Genomic DNA, 26,815 nt, shown 5'->3' on the forward strand with positions numbered 1-26,815 from the left:
AACGCTGCATAGCGAGTTAAACACTATGGTGTCTGTCGTGCTGAAACTAAATACAGAGAAGCGACATGGAGATAACTATGATACGCTAAGAAATGAGAACGATTGCAACTTGTCTACGCACTCTGGTAACGAAATTTCGTCTATCGATTTACAAGACTTTTGCGTTCCCAAATAAAGAGAGGCCAAAAAATGGCAACTGTTTTACAGCGCACAATCCAACAAGAGAAGCGAAATTGCGTCAAGCCCCGTAGCCAAACGAAGCAGAAATAAATGCAGTCTGGCTATGTCGCGCCAATACGCAAGATCGATAGAGATAGATTGCATTTCGTCGTTTGGCGCAGAAATGCAATCTATTGGGGCGACAGAGCCAGACTGCTTTTCTGCGGCGTTTGTCGTTCGGCCTGGGCAGACATAGGTTTTACCTAGGTCAAATGTTTTTCCGGCCAACCTTTATTCAGAGTATCTCCAAAACCATGATGCACAGAGAGTCGTGTGGCGGCGGCACGTCGAACACGGGCGCTCCGCTGGCGTCGCAATACTCCGCGTACGGGACCCGCCGGAGCGTGCGAAGCCTAAGCTCTGGCAGATGCGCTGGGAGAAGGCGCCGGTTGCGTCCACTTTGAACAGCTGGAAGAGTTAACAGGGACGATTGAAATAAAACAAAAACTCAAAGCTGAGAGCTGGCAGCTACTTCGGCCAGAGATTAAGTCTGGCTATCCAGAGGTAACGCTGCCAGCCTTCTGGGCACCATAACATATAGTAACGACAGGCAGTATTTTTTATTTATAAGTTAATTTTAAGTTAGTACATAGTTTTATTCTCTCTTTAGTTTAGTTTAGTATTCTTGTATATATTTCTATTACTTATTTTATAGTATTTTATTAGTCTTTAATGTATATATTTCTATGTTTACATATCAAATAATTAAGTCTATGTATTAACGAATAAACCTAAACCAGTTAATTCAATATATGAGTACAAACTTTAAAACTCAAAAGAAGGGGTAAATCTGTGGTAACAAACAAATCGAGTCAAATCGTTCTCTATATAGAAAGATTTTCAACGAAAAAATTAATATTGGACGGATCCAGTCCGCTTTCTCAAAGTTGCTTTTATCAAATTAGCTGAAAGTCCAATTGAATTAATGTTTGGGATGACAGTTTTTTGTGAGATTACTAACATTTAGTAATACCTAGCAAGTATTTAGTGTTTATGATACTTTTAAACTGTTGACACTGTTGTATAATTGATTAAGGAAATACACTCATTTTATATAAAACTACGGCGGTAAAGAATGGTCTGCTTAGCTTACGTTATATTTTCGCCAGTTTGGCAAATAAATTAAAAATCTAAAATGTGGTAGAAAATACCTTGAACCCATTATCCTTGGCTATCTCAATGCTCCTCCTCATCAGTTCCTTGGCTAAACCTTGTCCTCTTGCCTGCTCAGACACGGACACAATGCGGCACTCCAGGATCCTGTAAACGTATGTTTCTGTGTTAAATAGGTACCTATAAGAATTGAAAACCAATAGGAACGCGTCTCTTTCATATATTTGATCGCCAGTGTCCGAGATGTGACTATACGTAGTTTTGCTATTGCTTACATTGTGAAATGGACAGACTATATTCACTTTCCATCAGGTGTGAGTGGTGTGACTAAGGACAATCGCCGATCAGTCCATAATAAAAAAACCGGCCAAGAGCGTGTCGGGCCACGCTCAGTGTAGGGTTCCGTAGTTTTTCGTATTTTTCTCAAAAACTACTGAACCTATCCAGGAGTTCAAAACAATTTTCCTAGAAAGTCTTTATAAAGTTCTACTTTTGTGATTTTTTTCATATTTCTTAAACATAGGATTCAAAAGTTAGAGTGGGCGACGCACTTTTTTTCCTTTAGGAGCGATTATTTCCGAAAATATTAATATTATCAAAAAACAATCTTAGTAAACCCTTATTAATTTTTAAATACCTATCCAACAATATATCACACGTTGGGGTTGGAATGAAAAAAATATTAGCCCCCACTTTACATGTAGGGGGATAATAAAACATTTTTTTCGATTTTTTATTTTTGCACTTTGTTGGCGTGATTGATATACATCTTCTCTTCTTCTTTCTTCTCAGCATATTTGCGTCCACTGCTGAACATATGCCTCTTTCATGGATTTCCATTCTGTTCTATAAGCGGCGGTTCTGTGCCAGGTCGGCCCTGCCGTCTTTCTGATGTCGTCCGACCATCTGGCTCGTGGTTTCCCTTCACCTCGGCTTCCCAGTCTAGGTCTCCACAGCAATACTATCCGGCCCCATCGGTCGTCAACTCTTCGACAAATATGACCGGCCCATTCCCACTTTAGTTGCGCAATCCTCTTCGCGATGTCGGTAACTTTCGTGCGTTGGCGAATCTCCTCATTTCGGATTCTGTCTCGCAATGAAATTCCGAGCATCGCGCGCTCCATAGCTCTTTGGGCCACTCTTAATTGGCGAATTCGTCCAGCGGTTAGCGTCCATGTCTCGCACGCATAGGTCATTACTGGGAGGACACATTGGTTGTAGACTCTGGTTTTCAGTGACTGTGGAATTTTGGACTTGAAAACATCGCCCAGCTTGCCAAATGCGCCCCATCCCAATTGAATGCGCCTACTAATTTCAGCATCCAGGGGGTCACCTTCAAGCGTTATTTTTTGGCCCAAATATATGTACTCGCTTACTCTCTCCATCGTTTTGCCTTCTAATGTTATGGTTGCGTTTTTAGCAGTGCTCATCCACTTCGTTTTCTCCATATTCATTTTTAGACCAACTTGCATCGATGTCTGGCTTAGATCATTAAGCATTTGTTCGAGATCTTCAGGTGTCTCTGCAAGTAGAACGATGTCGTCAGCAAAACGTAGGTGGTTTAAATACGTTCCATCTATTTTTATGCCCATGCCGTCCCAGCTACAGTGTTTAAATACATCTTCTAGAGCATTTGTGAAAAGCTTTGGAGATATAACGTCACCTTGGCGCACCCCTCTTCGAAGTGGTATTGATGTTTTGGAGGCTTGAATTTGTACTGTCATTGTAGTGACGTGATATACATATTGGTACCAAATTTCAACTTTCTAGTGCTTACGGTTACTGAGATTATCCGCGGACGGACGGACGGACGGACAGACAGACATAGCGAAACTATAAGGGTTCCTAGTTGACTACGGAACCCTAAAAAAGGGACTAAGTACATTTTTTGGCAAAGAGCTTGTTAGCTCTTTGCCAAAAACGCGGTGTTCCGCAGTATCATGATTGCTGATGGCCACCAATCACGATTAGACATTTAGCTACTGATTATACCTACAATATTATACATCAATAACTATAAAGATAAAATTTAAAAAGTAATTGACAAAAATGTGACGCCTTAGATTTTGTTTTTTCTTAGATTTGGAAGGATAGAAGGAGGTAAGGAGGAGTAGGGGGAAAGGAACGAGACTTCATCTAACCAACTTTTCCGTCATCAGAAATGCGATGAATTAGTGGTGGCGGATCCTCCACTGATGACCATAATCAGTTCAAAGGGAATGATCGTAAGAAAAAGGTTAGTATCGGGTCTTCGATTACTCTATTGACACTTTGATGTATACTAATTAATCACACTTTAATTAAGGTCAGTAACATTTAGTCCCGTTCAATTACCATTACGAGGACCCCTTATACTTTATCATCATCGGTATTAAATACCTGTCAACTTGGAAGGTCTCGAAGAGGTTCAGCTCGTGGCTCACATTGTACAGGATCGTGAAGATCTTGTTGTATTTCTCGTCTGATGACTGCTGGATCAAGTCGATGGACTGCTCGATGTCTCCTGGTCATAAAATGCCGTTTAAGGCCACGCCTAACACCTGGAAGACAGGAAATATATATGTCATTCAGTAAGAAACTAAAGATACATAGTAAAGTACTATTGGACCTTTTCCGAATAGCTGGAAATGCTACCATGCTATAAGTCATTGCTGCAGCAACCCACTATAAACGGTTATTTAGTTAATTTAAAAAATAATCCAAGTTTTATTCAGTAAACTACAGAACTACAGTAATAGTTTTCATAGTTGCACCGCCTTACAGTAAAAAATACTGTTTTTATGAACAAGCATATATACTGAGTCCAAAAACGGACGCAGAAACCACCCACCAATTTTATATTTTCACTATTTATACTCGTATTTGGACTTGACGGACTCTTACCAACTTGTTATATTCAGGACCCAATTCATAGCTCTCCTGAAAAGGGGGCATAAAATATCGCACTTGCTCAGGTTCGAATGTACACCTAGTATTGATAGTTTCTGGGGCCACTAAATTCTCGGGACTCAAGCGCTGCGTGAGGCTGCTCTCTCTCTTTCCTACTCTGTAAGAAATGACGGACGCAGAAACCACCCAGTAGCCAATTTTATATTTTCACTATTTATACTCGTATTTGGACTTGACGGACTCTTACCAACTTGTTATATTCAGGACCCAATTCATAGCTCTCCTGAAAAGGGGGCATAAAATATCGCACTTGCTCAGGTTCGAATGTACACCTAGTATTGATAGTTTCTGGGGCCACTAAATTCTCGGGACTCAAGCGCTGCGTGAGGCTGCTCTCTCTGACAATGATCCACGGCCTTATCCACAGCAGCAACCGAAAGACCATCAGTTAGCGATAGTAGCAACACACAACCTCTCAAGTGCATTATGGGACCGGACCCTCTGGCAAAGCCCCATAGGCTTGTTAAGGAGCTCATTTTGTTTTAGGTTTAACTTACCGTATCACCATCCACAGCAGCCACTGACAGTCCATCAGCGATGGTGGCAACACAGAGCCTCTCAAGAGCAGCATGAGGCTGCCCTCTCTGGCAAAGCCCTACGGCCTTATTCAGGGGCTCATCAGCGAAGAAACTCTCGCGCAGGTGCTGAAGTACGCCGTCGCGCATGTCAGGAGTTATTGTCACGAAGCGCGCCATCTCTGGAATTAATTAGGAACATTTTGAATTTTTGAGATATTGATATTAAGAGTCGAGAATACCTAATGCGTGTCTCTCTATCACATTTCCATATTAGGGGCATTCCACGAGAAAGTCGCTTACGACATGCTTTTCCCTTGTATGGCAGCTATATCAATCAAATCTGTAAAGCTCGAGAAAATACTGACAATTGGTTAACGCAGTCATGAAAGGTTTTCAGACACAACTTCACTTTCTTAGCGTCTTCAGAAGTATTAGAAAAATTGCATGTCTTAAGCGACATTCTCGTGGAATTCCCCAATAGTGTAATAGAGAAAAATATAACGTTTCGTTTCTTCGTTGTCTCAGGCGTCTCAGCCAATAACGGCCGGCACTGTTAAATACACAATTCTCATATGCAAAATGTAACGGAAAATATCCATATAATAATAAAGCACTCACAGATATTCATCGCTATTTCGAAGACAGAACATAAAGTGTTAGCTTTAAATCTTGGAACGCAATCCAACAAAAAAATATTTGAACCGGCCTTGAACCCTCTTCGCCAATACCAGATACCTATGTTCCTATCGGCCTTGACCGGTTATCCGTGTTTCGGAGGGAGGCTGGGTCGTTCCGTATCGATTTAATTACTCGAAGCGGGACATTTTATTTCCATTTTCCTGCACTGGGGTGGCCCACCCCACTATTCACTATGTGCTCGGCTGGTAGGCTATTGTGGAGGCTATTCTGTGTAATCTTATGGCATTGAATTAGGTAAATTATTCTTACGGTCGCCGCTAGCATGAAATGCTAGTCATTTGACAACTCCAATGTCGATAGCCTCCTAAGGCTCAAGGACCTACATGTAGTACTTATTCATTTCGATTAAATTTCAATTAAGTATATTAAATTGGAACAGAGTTTCAGTTGTTTAGTTTCGTTCCATTTTGAAAAGAAATAAAACCCTTTTCTCTGCACTATAAGTAAGTAAGTAAACTCTTTATTGTACCACCAACGTAAAATATACAAGACATCAAAATTAAATATAAGGAAGACAAGGGAGTACAAAGGCGAACTAAACCCTTATAAAGATCTCTTCCAGTTAACCTGAGTCATGAAAATAAGTAATGAATGTGTTAGATTTAAATAGTAACAATCGTATTATTTAAATAATAAGTTGAAATTTCGGTGGCAGTTTGTATGGCTGGGCCTTAGGAGGAGAAACTTTCCAGTTTACGGAAATTTTGAGAATGTTCTGCAACTTCAAGTTGTATTTATCTATTTATTGCTGTTTAAGATACCTAACGAGATCGAGAGACAATTATCAAACAATTTCCACTGGTAATACTTGTAGATTACATTAACAGCGGACTGCACACTTCAGCAAAATTACCGACTTTAGTTATACTCTGTAGTCTGTGTGTATCTGTTATCTCGATCCGTACAGACGTCCGGTTGATTGGTTCTGTCCCGTTCGACCTTGGCCGGATAATCCGGGTATTCGGGAGGCTGGGCTGACACGGATATTCCGATCTCTTACCGAGCATATGCGATGGGAGTTGAGCCAGAGCCACCGGTAACAAAAAGTTTGTAAGTTAGGTACCTAACCTATGCTAAGTACAAAACTTACACTCCTTTTTTTCAGCAAAACTTAACTAATATATTGTAGAAGTGATATTACAATACTGTTATCGTAGATCTGTATCGCTCTTCGTGTTTCTTTATTTTTGTCTGTTACCTTCCGTGATTTTTCTCACTTAATGTTCTCACCGGAAGACCAGCGCTGGAAGTCGCCAGCAATATGCTGAGGTGAGGCCATTTCGTGGCACTCTATTCTTCTATGTCATTCATAAATATTGTTTACGAATAAAACGGATTCTATTCTATTCTATTCTCTTCTGTATTGGTGTGACAGAGCCAGACTGCGTTTCGATCGGCCTCTAGCGTCAACGATTGTCATCTCGGCTAGGCCGGTTGATTGTCATCTCGGCTAGGCCGGTTGATTGTCATTGTCATTTCGGCTAAGCTCACTGATTGTCATTTCGACAAGGCCAGCTGATTGTCATTCGAGCTACGCCGGCTGGTTCAACTAAGCGAGTTCGGCAGGCGAGTGGAACGCCTGCTGTCACGGCCAAATTGCTTCCAAAGGGAATTTTTATTGAGCCCTGGATTCTCCCTTGATAGACGTCAGGGACATTTTTAGGTTATCGCTTTTGCCTTTTTGATTTACATGCTTTATGAAGAATTATTCGTTATAAATACATACATACATAAAGTCACGCCTTTTCCAAAGCTTTAGCAAAGAACATGAAACTGCTCAAGATTTAGTGCCACTCACCATTTAAGGAGTTAAAAAACTGAATTATCACACTGCATTGGAGTGATTTCGAAAGTCGCCTAATTTCGGAAGTTACATAAAAATCACCATTGTATCTATCATATCAAGACTCCCCTTTCGGAATTACCCGAGCATTTCTGTACTTCGAAATTTCCCCAATGCACCCTACACCACAATTGAACCCAATATCCCACTGTCGACTTCTACGATACCCACCGAAAGCGGGTGGTGAAATTCTTAGCCCGTCACCACACCGGTCATTATAATTACATATAATTAAGTAATAAAGAAGTGACATCGTTAATGTGACAAGAAAGATGCAAAAAAGCAAATAAATGCCCTACACATTCGCTACTTAGGACCTCTACTTATACTTGTACTGATACACATAATGCAACACTACACTACAAAACTATATACCAAGGAGTCCGTACGTTTCTCTGAATTTCTAACTACTTCCGAGTACACTGGGGACTTGCGGCCAACTCAATCAAGCAAAAAGCAGAATACATGTAACAGACTCCGTACAATCAGTTACCTAACTATTTAACCATAAAAACACAAATAGTAAAATAAAACTTAAGTTCAATATTAATATTGAATGGCGTCCTAAAAGTCCTAAAACCCTTTTAAGTATGTCACAGAACCACTAGTACGAGTATTTCCAGCCCTTTCCGACATTACCAAAGTAAGGAGTAAGAACGGTAACGTAGACAAAAAACTGAGATTTGGGAATCGCAGAAAATCAACGCGCCTTGGCCCATTATAGTATTTTATGCAACCGGCGTTTAAAGGAGGTCAAAAAAGACGAGTAGTGTGGGTTATTTTGGGTTATTTGGGGCAAAGTCGAAAATTGTTAACAAAGACGCCACGAGAATATTTTGACTCAGTTAAACACCGTTGCATACAATACTTTTTCTACGACCATGCACTTAGTTTTTAATAGTTTTCTAGTCTTTCGATCCTGATAGGAGAAAAAAATTGTCCCAATTTTTAAACCTTCCATTCCGTTACCGCCATATAAAATGTATGAAAAAATGGTAACGGAATTGGAAAAAATCTTGGGACACTTTTTTTCTCCTATTAGAATTGAAAGAGCTTGCGATTCTGAGTGGAAACCACATAAAAATTTCCAAATCCAAAAAAAGTGGGGTGGACAACTTTGAAAAAAATGGCCCATCTACAGGCTTGTGTTAGAAAGTGGTCTGTAAACCAAGATCAAAGAGCGACGCCGAAGCCTGACTTGCCAACTCAATTAGTGGAGTCTTAAGTTCCAACATGTCGTGAACAAGTTGGGGACTACATAATTTAATTTTCCCCTCACTAGCTCGGAAAGACGTGTTTTGTCCTTTAATACCAGCGGGTAAAAACGCATTTTATCCACTAGTGGATAAAGTAATTTGACCTTGAATAGAGGCAAATTTTCTGCTTTAAAATTGATAAAAGTGGGTTAATCTAGTGATGAAGATGTTTTACCACCTGTGGAACTACTGGAAGCAGTGATAAACGCGTTTTTTGCGTTGTACTGTCCTCGCTATAGTGAGGGGAAAGTTTTATGTTACACAAGCTGACTGCAAAATATATTTTACTTCTCGTGTATTGAAAAATTTGGTACTCGCAACTCAGGATTCTATTCTAGAACCACTCACTTCGCTCGTGGTTCAACTATAGAATCCTTTCGCTTGCTCGTTTTTCAATTCCACACTCGGCGTTAAAATACAACTTCGCACTCTTGTATAACAAATAACTATTTATCCATAGCAAGTAAACATATTGAGATTAAACTGACTTTCATAGCGCATAGTTTCTTAAACAGGACGTAAAGCATAACTTGAGCAAATTAAAATCTGTGTTTTTGTGTAAACTAGTTAAATTTTTGGTTTGGTTTAATTTTGTGGGGGTTGTAGTAAGTAGGTACTATCAGCTGCAAAAGTGATGGAGAAATTATTAATGAATTCATTTATAAATTCGCCATGCACTTTTTCAGCAAATGTATTATGGCAAATATATTCAGATATTAACTTTTGGACCCCAGGCTCCCATGAGCCGTGGCAAATGCCGGGATAACGCAAGGAGAATGATTAACTTTTCGTATAAATTCAGTAGGTAAATTATTTATTACATAAATATTTAGTACATTTTGTGTACTGTCAAAGACAATCCGTATAGACGGATAAAGTCTAAGAAAAAACCGGCCAAGAGCGTGTCGGGCCACGCTCAGTGTAGGGTTCCGTAGTTTTCCGTATTTTTATCAAAAACTACTGAACCTATCAAGTTCAAAACAATTTTCCTAGAAAGTCTTTATAAAGTTCTACTTTTGTGATTTTTTTCATATTTTTTAAACATACGGTTCAAAAGTTAGAGGGGTGGGGACGCACTTTTTTATCCTTTAGGAGCGATTATTTCCGAAAATACTAATATTATCAAAAAACTATCTTAGCAAACCCTTATTCATTTTTAAATACCTATCCAACAATATATCACACGTTGGGGTTGGAATGAAAAAAAATATCAGCCCCCACTTTACATGTAGGGGGGGTACCCTAATAAAACATTTCTTTCCATTTTTTTATTTTTGCACTTTGTCGGCGTAATTGAAATACATATTGGTACCAAATTTCAGCTTTCTAGTGCTAACGGTTACTGAGATTATCCGCGGACGGACGGACGGACGGACGGACGGACGGACGGACGGACGGAAGGACGGACGGACGGACGGACGGACAGACAGACATGGCGAAACTATAAGGGTTCCTAGTTGACTACGGAACCCTAAAAACGTACCTCAAAGCCCTAGAGAAAAAGGTACGGTGGCCTAGATGGCGTTACACCTTTGGGGAACGCTCGGCTAGATGGCGTTAATATTAATATTTGACATTTTAACACATATCAACTAAGAATATGGGTCAAATTGTCAAAACTGAGGTTCAAAAGTCGTTTTAAGCTTGAGTCGAGAGATGGCAGTCTATGCACTGTGATTACACATTTTATTTTGACAGTAACTCTCTATAATACTCGATCCTCTTTGGTACTGTATAAAAGACATTGAAAAGATTATAATAACATAAAACTTAAAAACTAAGTAACATAACCAAAAAAAAAAAACCCCGCGTGGCCGTGTTTCCGTGTTTTCTTTACCTTTTATACGTGTGTCCTTCCTTGCGTTCCTTGGCTTTTATCGTTCTTGATCTAACAATATTTTCGTTTCCCATTTCATCACAAGACCTTCGCCCTTATTATGCCTTTGTCCTTAATATTTTCTTCGAATGTTTTAACACTTTCGCTACCAAGAACCCGACTGTCGGGCACACCGCTCGTAGAAGCGTAGATTATGGGTTTCCCCGTAATGTCGTAGCGCCGCGTAAAGTGTTAATATACCGTCGATTTTCCAAGTTATACTTATACGGTACCAAAGACATATCGTCACTACTTTTAAAACATCTCGTATCTCACGCTGTTCCTCAAAGTTAAAACGCAGTAAGTCTATATGCATTCCATACATACTTAGTACAATTTTCTTTTCATTGACAGACGAAGATACAAGTTTTTTTAAAGTAGTGACGATATGTAACTCCGTATGTATACTCGATCCTCTTTGTACGGTACATTTTCAAGGATGTTCAATTCCCGACTTTTCCGAATTTCGTCACGTCCGTAAGTCATGACCTTGAATACGTATTTTCGCCCTGCGTAGGTACAATTATCATATATATCGGAGCGGACGAAGTGCTCAAAATATCGGAACACACTTTTTATCGCTTTGGTAGAACTAATAGAGGCGTATTCCGATATTTTGAACATATATACCGTGTTTCACTTAACACTAAAAACCTGAAAACAGTTTGTTCAGAATCGAGAGTAGAATCGATTCAGCTATATCTTGATGGGGGTAATATTTTTATTTAAATTTGTATTATTAGTTATTTTTTACGTGCCTATTCTATTGTACTCGTAAGACAACATTGTGTATGTCGCATTGCTAGAGGTTGTTTACCTTTTTCAGTATTTAGGGGTATTAATACTGGCTGGTTACTTGGACGATTATTTTTTCGCTACGAGTTTGACGTTGTTTGTAAGTTTAATCTTAATATTTAATCATGTCATAACAAATTGAACTCGTACCTAATTACAACCTTGTCATTTTAAACATTGGGTTTAAATTTGCTTACTGCGATTACCTGTCCAATTTGAAGTTTACTGTGAGCTTTAAAGTGTTTTACAGTGACATCTTAGCTGTCTATTGGTAAACCTTATGTCGTTGCAGTAACGTACACAAATAAATAGTTTTGTGGTTTATGGTGGAAGTTAGCAATTATTTTATTGAGTGTAGAGATAAAAGTCAAGTAGAGCTGTACAAAAAATTTAAAATTCAATTAAAAAAAAAGTAACCATCAGATTAAAAGATGAATACTCTAGATGAGTTTAAAAAAATAAAAATCAGTTGGGGTGTCTGAGGTTTTGAGTGTTACCGGAAACACGGTGTATAAACCTTGATTTTTCGTTGTTTCGTATACCTACCTATTTAATCATCGTTTGAGTTAGACACGATTTTTTTTTATATGGGAAAAGTATGATATTTGCTTCGGTAGTACATAATTATAGGTACCTATTACTATACTACTTCTCATGTACTAAACAAAACAGTATTTGAGTATTTCGCGGCGTAGCTCGTAGTTATCCTCTACAAAACCCGTAGGGAAACATAGTCTAAGGCGAATCTCAGTCTTAAACTATGTTGTTTGTTGTTTTAAAACAGTATTGCACCATATACAGAGTGGGGCCTGTAACAAAAGCAAAAAATTTAACTGTAGGCTATTCTCCTTATACTGATCAACATTTGTTCAGCGACTTTTAAAAATAACTTGTATTTTGAATTTTATCACCCTTGAAAGTTTTTTCTAAGAGGTAATGTATTGCGAATTCTGTTAAGTCTAAAGTGTGACAGACAACGTCAATGACAACAATAATGGCGTACATTGAAGCTAATATTTGTTTTGTATGAAAAATTAAAAATTTAAAGACTTCATAATTTTTAAAAGTCACTGAACAAATGTTGGTCAGTTTAAGGAGTGTAGCCTACAGTTTGATTTTTTGTTTTGTTACAGGCCCCACCCTGTATGTTATTGTGAATAAACATTCATTCATTCATTTTTAACATTCATTCATTAGTTAAAATCTGATATGATTTGAAATCAGAATCCGTTTGGGAGCGTAGGTTCGTGTCCTACCGACTGCGCCATGTAAAATTTGTATTGAGACGGACCAGTAAATAACACACGTAAGCCAGTTCTAAGGGTTCCAAGACTCAATCTTTGTTGTTCTACCAATCAATCAATCAATCATTTATTCATAAAGTATAATTTACACGTCACATCGTCATATGAAAGTATACACCTTGTTTTTTTTTGTTTTCCGTTAAATTCGACACGTAGCTACGTTCCCCACCACCCTGTATATAACTTTTAGATAAATTCGCAAAAAAAAATATCATTCCATACATAATAAATGAATTTATTAGTATGAGAGACCCTTAAGAATGACATTCAAGTTAGTGTCACTGTCAAGTGATTGACGGCACGTGTCAAAACAAATAACATCAGGAATTGGTAAAGGCTGTCACACACGTGTTCAGTAATTATCTTAATTTTTTTAATAACTCGATAACCGTAAGAGTTAAGACGTTAGTTTCTTAGAGAAATTGATTGTATTTGATCTAAAGAACCTTCCCTTAAAGTTAACGGAATTAAATAAAAACAGGGTGTATATGTATCTGACATTAAAAATACACGTTGTAATACCGTCCCTTCATACCATTAAATAACTAAAGCGAATCAATACTTCGGGCAAACTTTCCCAGGTTTATTGGGCAGCAGTGGCGGAGCGTCGATACAACTCGATTCCCAACGGGTTCCCTAAAATTCTCTAGTATCTGTAGAAGTCCATACAAAACAGATTCCAAAAACCCCTCCGGCTTTCCCAACGACCATTTTCACGCCCCGCCACTGTTGGGCAGAGAATGCTTTCAACCGGATTGGATTTACGAAGACTCGTCCTTGGGTCGATGGACTCGTGGACCGGTAAAATATTATTTGCCGGCGACATTTTGAACGTTTATTTCAAGATTTTTTATGATACGACCTTGATACTATAGATTTACACCCTTATACATAAACGTTAGATATGCAGCGTTTTCTTTTTTCCAAAAATTACAAAAGTCATACGTAATATTGTTTGCTTGTTTTTACATCAAAAATGCGTGGTTAATTTTTTTCGGGTTTTTCATGTCCACGGTGTATAAAGTTGAAAGCCACTAATAATCATTTATCTCTTTCTATCATATGAATACTTTTCGGAAATCTTTCTTTTATTACTTTATTTTGTAATTTCACAGCTTAAGCTATTAAAAATATATATAACCACAACATTAAAATTTTGAAAAACCCCCCGACCGCGACCTAGTGGACCGATTTTCATGAAACATGGCTAAGAACATTCCCGACTAACACAGCTTTGAAATAAAAAAAACTAAATCGAAATCGGTTCATCCGTTCGGGAGCTACGATGCAGACAAACAAACAGACAGACAGACAGACACGTAAAACTTATAACGACCCGTCGTTTTTGCGTCTGGGGTTAAAAATAAGGACATTACGAATTGTTTCTTGTCTAAATTGAGTACATAAAATACGAAAACGTATACTATATGGAATTTTTGTAACACTCAGTTATTACTTGTTTTTACCTTTAGGGAAATAATAGCCTTCTTACCTTTAGGAAAGCCTAAAGCCGTGCGAATGCCCCCACTTCCCTAAAAGGGGAGATTTTCGAATTTAACGCGAGCGAAGCCGCGGACGAAAGCTAGTACTTTTATAAATTTATTAAGCCTTCACTCTGCCCGTCCGTGCAACCGACCTTTAAATGTTAGCTTGGTATGGTAACCTTTATAGGCAGTTGCAGTTATAATATACTCGATAGTTTCCATAGATAATGCGCACATTTAATAAAGAGACGATTTAGTATTTTTAACCCCCGACGCAAAAACGACGAGGTGTTATAAGTTTGACGTTCTGTTTGTCTGTGTCTTGCGCCTGGCCGTCTTTATGATGGCAAATCAGGTGCCCATCTATCGAGTAGCGAGTCACCACCTGCCTTGATAACTTGTGAACAATGTTATGGCAGGTGTCCGATTTCTTTGCAATATCCCAGTCTTTTTTCCACCCAAGCTTAAACCATAGACCAATACTCTATCCATATAAAGTCACACACAGGTCGAACGCGATTAATTAACATTTTTTCCTTTTTTATCAACGTTTCGGCCAGGTTAATTGCACTGCATCCTGGCCGAAACGTTGGGAAAAAAGGTAAAAATAATGTTAATTAATCGCGTTAGACGTTAGACCTGTGTGTGACTTTAAATATGTGTACAAAGCGCGAGAACTTAAAGTGTTCTATCCATATTATCTACAATAGCTTCCAATTCCTGTTGAAACCGGTTCACGGGTATCTGTACCTGTGAATGGGTTCCAGCAGGCGTTCTACATGACATCAAAGCTCTCCAAACGGCCTCTACGTGTTGGATCTATATCCTCACACACGCCTTATTATAAATGATCGGGCTCGAAGAGAGTTTCAAACGGAGATACAAATAATAATAATTAATAATAAAATAAAACTATGGAAACGGATTAAATCGCGCATAATGAATTTAAAATACATCCCGACGTTTCGAACTCTTTACAGCGTTCGTGGTCAACGGGTGACTGAGGAAAAATTATTAATAATAAGACTCTAATAAGGGTCAGATGCAGAAGGCGGTGATCTTGGACACGGCGCGGATAGTCCGACGGTTCCTCTCTCTGCAGTCCTAACCACCGGCAGCTTGGGCCCTGCCCCGGCTGCTGGCGGCACTGTAACAGAACAAGCGTCTATGACGAGGAAATGGACTCGTTATTACATATAAAACTTACGGCGAATCAACTTTTCCTTGACCAACTTTCTTGGTGCATATTTTCTTTGGGATTTCATTGGATATTTTGACAAATAATATATTTGAAGCTTTATCACATGTATAGTCACGTTTTCACTCATAAAATTCACTGTTATTCGATGCAAAACAGGTTGGAAAAACATATTTATCAACAAACTACGTTCACATGGATGAAATACTGACACTGACAGTTGTCAACTGAGTAGCGTTCCAATATTATGTCTTGATTTCAATCACAGGTCATGAAAGTTGATAATGATTAGTAGTATACTTTCTGGATGTGTTTAATGTAGCATTTAGAAACAAAAATGATATTTTACTGCGTATTTGATCTACAAATCTAACTAAAACCCTTTAACAAAAAAAAAAATATCTGCATACCTATACTAACCGCAATACATAACTCTTCGTCGCTTAACTAGGTATCAATAAAATTATTCCTATATCACTTTGGAACACGTGCAGTCATGCAGATGTTACTATTGAGAAGCAAAAACGTACGTGCTGAGCTGTCTTGGACATTAATGCCTAAGGCGTACGACTTAGTAAACAAAACAGTTATGACCTTTTACTTATGAGTGTAATTTAGCGGCTATCCATTGTTATTTGTCGCCAGTCGCCCCTTTTGTCGCCAGTCGCCCCTTTTGTCGCCATATTTGTCGCCAGTCGCCCCTTTTGTCGCCAGTCGCCCCTTTTGTCGCCATATTTGTCGCCAGTCGCCCCTTTTGTCGCCATATTTGTCGCCAGTCGCCCCTTTTGTCGCCAGTCGCCCCTTTTGTCGCCATATTTGTCGCCAGTCGCCCATTTTGTCGCCAGTCGCCCCTTTTGTCGCCATATTTGTCGCCAGTCGCCCATTTTGTCGCCAGTCGCCCCTTTTGTCGCCATATTTGTCGCCAGTCGCCCCTTTTGTCGCCATATTTGTCGCCAGTCGCCCCTTTTGTCGCCATAGTTGTCGCCAGTCGCCCCTTTTGTCGCCAGTCGCCCCTTTTGTCGCCAGTCGCCCTTTTTGTCGCCTGTCACTCTTTGAATATATAAAAGGGTCGGAGCGAGCCGACGCGTGTCATTCTTACAATATCCACAAGACTAACAGTGTCTCTGGCTTTCGTGTGTTATACTGGTGAGTGAAGTTGTCCTGCTATTATTTCTCTGTTTGTTTTTACTTGGAAATTATTCTAAGTGATTGTAAACTTTGAAATTGTGTCTTTGTTCGATTGTGCGGGGACAATATCGTCGTACAGTTGAACTTGGACCTGTGGTGGAATTGCTTTACCGTCAGTTGTGGGGTTAATTTAGTGTTCTATTTATAGTGTAGTGTTACATTTAAATTGTTGTGTATAGTGAAGTTTTCTGTGCTTTGTTTCATGAGTACCGTTAAGCAATACAAAGACTGGGTCGATGTATGGCTGGTGCTTGGAGATAAGTCTGTGTTTGGTTTTGTAGGGAGTAATTCTTGCAAAACTAAGCTTAGATTATAGCACGTAAAGGAAACTTCACTCGTTTGTTTAGTTGGTCAGTAAAATTGAATTGAGTAATTTTCTATGGGGTTATTTTGTGAAAGTTATAAGCCAGATCATTGTTTGTGACAGACTGTTGTCCGGCTAAGCGCTTTATACCTCGCGGTGTTAAACATAAGGCGTTTAGGGGTCTTTTTGTTCCAAGTGGAGGGCTTGGGCGTCTTTATTTACTTACAAAAGGCGTACTTTCTCACCGGTCTCAAAGAGTCCAACTGTTAGATGGAAGTGAGGACTTTCACGATTGACGAAAGACATTAGGAGTAATCCTTGCTCACTGAAGTCGGCAGTATTTGAGGCTGGGGTCCTATATATATATATATTTATTTACTCGGTGCTCTGGTCCATGCTGGCGTTGGTCGCTGGGGATTTCGGTTGTGATTGATCCATATCTAAGTAAAGTTTGATCGCAGCTGGGTCTCCCATGTGGCTGGTACTGGTGTGTCCTAGAATACTGGATATATACACGGATAGGGCGATCTACTCTCTGCTACCCTAGCCCGCGGGCAAGAGCAGAGGGGGGGATCTGACCGACACAAGCCTATAGGTTGCCTATCTCAGCTTCGCTGGCTGAACTGTACAGTTCTAGTAGGGATACACTTATACATATTCTGAACACAAGATCTATGGTAAGTGAGGGTCTGTGTTTCAGATATGTTAGAGTAGGGAAAACAATAGGATTAGGGTAGCGTCACACACTATTTCTATGAAATTAGGGCTGTTTTACGATTGGTTTTGAAGTATAATTGATAGGCGTGTATTTATATGGTTTTAATGGACTTTAAATGTGGTGTTTACTATCTTAAAATATGTGGTAAAACTGGTAATTTATAAAAACTCTTATTACTTAATTTATTTGAGTGAAATTAATAATTGTGGTAGCAATTTCTGATTTTTCGGTGTGGCTGCGGGACACTTAGTGTTGCTAACTAGTTTTTCAAGGTAAATCTTCTATAACACTATATTATTATGCTACAATAATCTTTATTCTTCCTCAAAATATAAAAAAATAAAAATTTAAAAATTAGTCAAAAATACAGCTGATACTCATTAAAGGATCTAGGTTATCGCGGTTCACATCGAAGGGTTCTACTTATTTACGCTAGACGATCACAAGGCCAAATTTACGGGGTATATTTAAAGGGGGGTTAGCTATACTGTTGGTTAGTCAAGTAAGTAAATAAGTAAGGTGAGCGGAGATTTAGTTACAGCACCCTAGGTTAGGTTTTTTATAATGTGTTTATATATTTTGTATTGTTTTGTATGTGGTTTTGTATTTTACTTTTATAATCATATTATAAAACCTAGCCTAAGAATTAAAATTAATAAAGAGGATTAATAATAAAAAAATGAATCATTGAAAACTCTTGTACTGTATTATTTTCCTATACAATAAAGTTACCAGGTTATACTAACTTACTCACCTAAATCATCATTTACACGGCCGTATCGCGTTCGTGCCGTCTGTTTAATCAGAATATCACCTCCCTCCCCCTATCCCGGCTCCCCCCTATTGATGGGACCCCCCCGCTCTTGTAATGAATTTGGCTGAGATGGTTGTGTATGATTGATAGAATTATCTGGGCAGAGCCAGTCCAAGATAAATTGACAACGATTTTGATTTCACTGATTGCGAAAGGGTTACGTCAAACTAACCTAACCACACAATTAAAAAAAACTTCCCACCGCGACATAGTTGACCAATTTTCATTAAACATGGCACTCCCGACTAATTCAGCTTTCCCAGAAATAAAATCTTAATTTAAAACGGTTCTTCGGTTCGGGAGTTACGATGCCACAGACAGACACACACACAAACAGACAGACAGACACATCAAACTTATAACACCCCGTCGTTTTTGCGTCAGGGGTCAATTATTAAATATGACGTTTACTTTAATAAAACGTCTACTTAGCTTTATTTGACGTTCATAAGCACAGTGTAATATGCCTACTTGAAAAATAAATTATTCTTATCTTATCTTATTTTTATCACAATCACTGTGAACTTAGCTCGCCATAGGGAGTCGAGGTCTTTGGTATACAATACAATACAATACAAATACTGTTGCTTGCTCAAAAAAACAACTGTCCAACAACTTAAAGGTAAAACAAGCTTTATCGCTCGATCTCTTCATGTATAATAAATTTAACTTAGGTGTACTTATTTTCTGAAAAATAGGGACTGAAATGAGAGTTGTAACTTAGTATAAAGATAGGGACTGAAATGAGAGTTGTGAGTATACTGAGTACCTAGATGTACTTATTATGTCCATCTAATAAGTACCAATACACCGTGTTTTTATTGAATTCCGTTAACTTAAAGGGAAGTTTCATTAGATCAACCATTAATAACTCTTACGGTTATCGAGTTATTAAAAAAATTACTGCATACGTGTGTGACACATTTTACCACTGTAAAGTAAGCTGCTGTCCACGCTGTACGGACATATGTAGAGCGCCAAGCAGGAGATGTTATTCTGAAGGTGGATGTCTCCAATGCTTTTAATTCAGTAGACAGGTGCGCCTTGTTGACACAAATAAAGGATAAAATTCCATCTACTTATAACTTTCTCTGGCAGTGCTACAGTTCCCCCTCTAAATTGTTCTACCAAACTGACCCTTTGTTTTCTTCCGTAGGTTGTCAACAAGGCGACCCTCTCGGTCCAGCAATATTCAGTCTCGCCATTCATCCCATAATTAAAAATCTAAATTCTAAATTGAACATATGGTACCTAGATGACGGCACCCTCGGTGGTGAAGCAATTTCAGTTCTTGATGATTTAGAAACATTAAAAAACATTGGCTTATCCCTCAACTTTTCGAAATGCGAACTCTTTGTTTCAGAGACTTGTCCAAACAAAGAGCAAGTATTTGAACAGTTCGAACAAGTAGCTCCTGGAATAAAAACTATTAACAAAGAAACGCTTCACCTCCTTGGTTGCCCCATCATGGACCAATCATTTAATAATTTCATAGACACAAAAATCGAAAATTTTAAAGCATCTACACATCGTCTGGCTCAAATTAACATACATTCGGCATATTGCATCATAAAACACTGTTTATTTGTACCAAAATTTACATACATCCTCCGTGGTTCACACCTCTGGAAACACCCTTCTTTGATCTCAAATTTGGATAGCTTAGTTTTGGAAACTCTCACCACCATCTTCAATATATCCTTTGGCGAAATAACATGGACCCAGGCTAGCCTACCCATCAGGTTGGGCGGCTTGGGCATCCGAAAAATTTCTAGTATGGCGCTGCCTGCTTTCTTGGCTTCGGTACACGGTGCTCAAATCCTCATCGGGAAAATTTTAGCCCCTTCCATTGGGGTCCTGGAGGCTGCGCACTGTACCGAGGCCAAGAATGTTTGGCAGCTAACATGCCCCAACACAGACCCGCCTGTCAACCCATGTTCGCAGAGGCAATGGGACGAACCTCTCTGTCGTCTAACAAGGGACCGCCTCCTAGAGACGGCTCTTGATTCGACAGATCGGGCTCGCCTCCTCGCTACTGCGGAATGGGAGTCGGGTCTGTGGCTGCAGACACTACCATCCATCACAATAGGTACATTGCTGGACAATACCACATTCCGGTTGGCTACCTGCCTCAGAATAGGGGCATCAACAAATATGCCCCATCGGTGTCAGTGCGGAGTTATGGTGGATAATCTTGGCCACCACGGCCTTTCATGCAGCCGAAGTGCTGGGAGAATTCCTCGCCACGCCAGCCTCAACGATGTCATCCGGAGGGCCCTTGTTAGTGCAAAAGTGCCGGCCGTCCTCGAACCCAATGGACTGGCCAGGGTTGACGGCAAGAGGCCTGACGGAATGACGCTGGTGCCTTGGAGTATGGGTCGGCCGCTTGTCTGGGATGCTACTTGTGTAGATACCCTGGCGCCGTCCCATGTTCCAGGCACCAAAGTTGGTGCTGGGGTGGCTGCATCATTGGCTGAAGACCTCAAGCGTCGCAAGTATGTCACCCTCGGCAGTAGTTACATATTTGCGGCGTTTGGGGTTGAAACCATGGGGCCGTGGGGGCCAAGTGCGCGTTGCCTCTACAAGGAGCTATCTAAGCGCCTTATAGACGCTTCTGGTGACCAGAGGGCTGGTCAATACCTTGCTCAGCGGATCAGCATTGCTATCCAGCGGGGCAATGCGGCCAGCCTTCTGGGCACCTTACCCAACGAGCAAGACCTGGGCCAAATATTTTATTTATAAGTTTTATTGTAAGTTTTAATTTAGGTGTTTATTATATTATTTTTATGTTGTTTATAAATAAATGACCATTTTACCACTTCCTAATGTTATTTGTTTTGACATTATGCCGTCAATCACTTGACATTAACTTGAATGTTATTTTTAAGGGTCTCTCACACTGATTAATTAATTTATTATGTATGAAAATGATAAAAAATATTTTTCCCCTCACTAGCTCGGAAACACGTGTTTTGTCCTTTAATACCAGCGGGTAAAAACGCATTTTATCCACTAGTGAGTAAAGTAATTTGACCTTGAATAAAGTCAAATTAACTGCTATAAAATTGATAAAAGTAGGTGAATCTAGTAATAAAGATGATTTACCACCTGTGGAAGTACTGGAAGCAGTGAATACGACTCACAGTTCCTCCACACCGCTCCGTGGCAGCTTCCGTTTCGCTGCCACAAAGTGTTGGAACGATTTGCCACCACCAGTACGCAATTCTAAAACCATATCCACTTTTAAAATTCACCTTCGTAAATTCATACTGGCTAAGCAAAAATGCAACACTTAGGCAATCGTGCACACTCACACATATTTACATTTACATACATTACACTCAAACACTAAGATTTAAGCTAACTTTGGTTTATTTAGTATTCAGTTTTCATTAACAATTTGTATACATATAGTCCATTTACTGAGTGCCACCTAGTCCAACTCCTGGGTGCGTAGCCGAATGGCACAAACGCTCACGAAACGAAACGCTAGTAGATATCTATCCCTATCGCTCTTGCGTATTGGCGCGACAGAGCCGGACTACGTTTCGTTTTCGTTTGGCGTCGGAGAAATGCCATTCGGCTACGGGGCCTGGCCCCGTAGCCGAATGGCATTTCTCCGACGCCAAACGAAAGCGATACGCCGCTGGCTCTGTCGCGCCAATACGCAAGCGCGATAGAGATAGATATCTACTAGCGCTTCGTTTCGTGAGCGTTTCGTGAGCGATTGTGCCATTCGGCTAGCCACCCTGGTCCTTACTGAAAATTAGCGTCACGGAGCGGGTTTTTTTGCGAATTTAACTAAATGCAATCGTGCAACTATAGAATCCTTTCACTTCCTGATAATGAGGCCTTAACGACGTGTCCAATTTAACGTAAAAACAAAAACTAAATGCACGGTGTATTTTACACTGGTTCCTGATAATGAACCTGTCCAATTTACGGCAAAAAAAAAACACGGTGATTTTCTCACCTACAATAAGATACCTACCTTGTCACATTAACGTGGTGTTTTAAATGTCATACGAAATTGACACGATTAAAAGCGACAAGGTACAGAAATCATCACTTATGTATGCCGGTGACTATACGCATCTATCATTTACTTTTATGTGCGAAGAAGCGGACGTTACCTATTCAACGTCTCACCTTCCGTGCTTCCTATCAATAAAGACGTCGAGTCACGCACACCTCGGAAAACTACTAAAAGAAACCGGGCCCCCTAAAATAAAGCTGTCAAATCGCTGTGTTTCCCGTAACACTCAAAGTAACAGTCAAAAGCTCAAAATGGTCAAAAATTAACTGTATCTGCCTATAAATAAATAGGTAATAATCTAAAATAGAATAGGCTAGTTTCCTATACTTAAAATAAAATATTTTTCAGTACAGATGGTGTTTTTTTTACGCACTAGTGCGAGAAGTGGTTCATTATTTAAAACACTGCCACTCGTTTCGAACTTCCTTTTTTACGCACTTGTATCGGTCGTAAACTTTTTTTACGGAGGGCCATCTGTACTGAAAAACGTCGTACGATACACGTGCGAAAAGGAAATTCGTAACTCGTGTCGATTTAAAACACTCCCTTCGGTCATGTTTTACTTCCTTTTTCAACTTCCTTTTTTACGCACTTGTATCGTAATTTAATGTACTATTAGCAAATCGTTTTGACAGTTCTTAAAAAGAAGCTGATTTGACTAGTAGGAGACTAGCCTATTAAATAAGTCAGAATCTACAAGATTGTAGGTACTTTGGGTAATTTCGCGTTAAGATTGTTCTTGAAATTGGTGGGGTCAGGGACGGGTATGAGCTTTTAAATGGTGGAATTGTTTTAAACCCATAAGTGGAGACACTTACGAACGGGAAGCTACGATGGAACCCTACACTGAGCGTGGCCCGATACGCACACGTTTTCTTTTTTACGAGAAATCCGCCGCATAAGTAATAGCAAAGAGGATCGAGTAATAAAGAGAGTTACTGTCAAAGTAAAATGTGTAATCACAGTGCATAGGCTGCCATCTCTCGACACAGGCTTACAACTTTTGAACCTCAGTTTTGACAATTTGGCCCATATTCTTAGCTTGATATGTTTTAAAATGTCAAATATTAATATTAGCGCCATCTAGCCGAGCGTACCCCAAAGGTGTATCGCCATCTAGCTCACCGTACCCTTTTCTGTATGGTTTTGGGGTACGTTTTTTTCTTAGACTTTATCTGTCTATACGAAGTTATAATAGGTCTTTGGTAATAGGTACTTGACCAACTAATTTAAATATACGGTTGTTATAATTTATGACAACATTCGTTTCAATAATTAAATAGATATGAATATTGGGAGACATGTTACACAAACAATTGATAAATATGAAATAAAACTATGGAAACGGATTAAATCGCGTATAATGAATTTACTATTTACTTAATTAATTTTAATTGAATTTATTTTTTAAATTGAATTTAAATTTATTTGTAAATTCATTTTACGCTTTCCATAGTTTTATTTCGTGAGTAACTATCGCGGTAACCGAAGATAATATAAAATTCATAAATACATAAAAAAACCCATGCACAAATATTATGTATTATGTTTGTCACTCAAATAAATGTCCTTACCGAATTCAAACCCAGAACATTTGCTTCCAAGGCACTATCATTGCCCATTATGCCTGTTTAATAATTTCACCTACTTTAATATAGTCACTAAGCTATTACCACACATAAACTATCTTAATTACAATCAACAATAATGAGTTTCATCAATACTGTTTAATATCAGAACTAAAAGGTTCCATAGACGAATCTTAAAGCTCAAATCTTTAATAAAATCAAATAACATCGCACAAAACGGAAATCTGTTTAAAAATCGAACGCACAGACTTGAACGCTCTAGTAGCGTAAGTAGATGGTAGTAATAGTAGTATAGTAGTAGTAAAAATAGTAGAAATGGTAGAAACTCACCGCGTGCGGTTGGGCGGGCGGACGGTGGCGTACTGATAAGAGGGCGGTCGGAGGCCCGCCCGCCCTGCATAGAATATTAGAAGAGAATGGACTTGTCGGTTATGAATAAATTCAGGGAGGTTTTTATAAAATCAATGGATTTAATTTTGTGTTATGCAATGGACTTTTTATGATATTTTATCTACATACCTATTTAATAGTTAATGTTGGTGTTTGATCAAGAGTTAAAAAACCATTATAACTGACACAAGAAAGAAGTGCTGAAGTTGTCATACAAGGTGTTACAATTAGAGACTTCGTTGATCACCCATACTAATATTATAAATGGGAAAGTGTGTGTGTCTGTTTGTTTGTCCGTCCTTCACGGCAAAACGGAGCGACGAATTGTAGTGAGTTTTTAAATGGAGATAGTTGAACGGATGGAGAGTGACATAGGCTACATTTTATCTCTTTCTAACGCGAGCGAAGTCGCGGGCAAAAGCTAGTGTTTTATAATTAGGAAAAAGTAAAAAAAAACTGAGACAGGTCTTTTTAATCGGTTTACAAAATTCAAATAGGTAGGTACTTAATTATCGGAACAGTCTGATATAATATGTATTTAACATAATTATAATGCTGTCAGATGATAGAGTCATAAAATATGATAAGCTAAGTTATACTACTATTTAAATATATGCATCTCGCTCACATTGATACGTTATTATTAGTAGATATCATTCATCATTATAGAAAATAAGTACATAGGTTCCTCAAAGGCGGTGGCACATTATTCCAGCAGCGGGAGGCAGAATAGCGATAACTTCCTCGAAAAGCTGCAGAAGCATGACGCGGCGTTAACAGTTGAAACCCACAGTTACGGCGTTCGCGTAGCTTGATACAAGAGAGCTTGTTGAAGAGATACGAGGGCGTTTTAAACATAGATTATGTACTTATTTTCTATAATGATGAATGATATCTACTACTAATAACGTATCAATGTGAGCGAGATGCATATATTTAAATAGTAGTATAACTTAGCTTATCATATCTTATGACTCTGTCAATAACTTTAGTAATTGGGTAACTTTAGTGACTACTAATCGGAACACGTTACGAAACGATACTAGAGGTACATATTAGATATGTCCTCAAATACGTCTGTGAAGACCGGTCTGTTTAAGCTTTCTGGGGCTGTTATAACTTAGTAACTTTAATTCTAATTTTTATTAAATTAGGACATTTTGTTTGGTTGTCGCTTGTTTCCTTTCTTTTAGTGAATATATTAAATATATGATTTTGACATACATCTCTAAGGAGAATTAGATTAAGTTAATATACATTTTATCTTTAGTTGTGACATTTAGAGTCATTTGCACCTCTAAAGTAATTTTAGACTTTTTTTTTTGTATTTGTACTTTTTATATTTATTCATATTCATATTCATCTTTATTAATATTAAGCATACGTTGTCAACAATATTACAGCTATATACATATGTCATCATTATTACTATTTAGTGTAGTTGTATTTAGTGTATTATTATTATTTAGTGTAGTTCTTGGTTGTAATTCGACATTTAGAGACCTTCTACATCTCTAATTAATTGTTAACTTTAGTTAGAACTTAGAATTAGTATATAATAGTATCAATTGTAATTTCAACTCAATTTTAAATATTTTCTAAATATGTACATGTGCCGTGTAAAAGTGCCCCTGTGGCCTATTAGCTGAATAAATTATTTTGATTTTGATTTTGATACGATTAGTTGCGTAACAAGCCAGTTATAACGTATAAATATCCCTATTAGACACCCATTTTTTTCCACTCTGTACACGAAGTCGCTTCTGTCGCAGCATTCCAATATTCTCAGTCCTTCTCGGCTTAGACGGGATCCTCGTTCGCGTCCCATTACTATTGTCGGGCCTTGAGCTCTTTTGTACTGTACTTTCCTTGTACCGTACCTATGTCGAAAGTACTAAACCTTATTGACTACAAATTAGCATTAGATTTATAATATACTAGCTTTTGCCCGCGTCTTCGCTCGCGTTAGAAAGATACAAAAGTAGCCTATGTCACTCTCCATCCCTTCAAATATCTCCATTTTAAAAATCACGTTAATTCGTCGCTCCGTTTTGCTAAGAAAGACGGACGAACAAACAGACACACACATTTTTTCACTTATAATATTAGTATGGATGGATGTAGCTAAATATTAAGATTTTCCCAATAGATGACACCTCTTCTATCACAATTATTTACAGTAACTTAAAGTTTATAGTGGCCTCTACTGCTAGGAACCTAGGTATGTAGGTACTTGTGTAATTGGACATTATGTGGGTAACATAACATTCGCATACAATAAATCAGTCTCAGCTAGACCACACCTCGGACACTGGCGATCAAATATATGAAAGAGGCGCGTTCCTAGCACACAGTCTAAGCTCGTGTAGGTGAACGCGTACTATGCTTGTATGAGTGAAATATATCAGATCGACTGTTCGCGTTTTTGACGAGCGGTAACTGTTACCTTTATTTACTGTGGCTCGACTAAACTATGTAACTTAACATGGCGCAGTCGGTAGGATACGAACGTACGCTTCCAA

General features: G+C 38.7%; 1 pseudogene; it reads right to left on the reverse strand.

Annotated features, from left to right (window-relative positions):
• Positions 1-454: 454 nt before the first annotated feature.
• On the reverse strand, positions 455-24,247 carry LOC125235623 (annotated as a pseudogene).
• Between the last annotated feature and the right edge of the window lie 2,568 nt (positions 24,248-26,815).

This window comes from Leguminivora glycinivorella, chromosome 17 (assembly GCF_023078275.1).
Source record: "Leguminivora glycinivorella isolate SPB_JAAS2020 chromosome 17, LegGlyc_1.1, whole genome shotgun sequence".
In the NCBI taxonomy this organism is placed as follows: domain Eukaryota; kingdom Metazoa; phylum Arthropoda; class Insecta; order Lepidoptera; family Tortricidae; genus Leguminivora; species Leguminivora glycinivorella.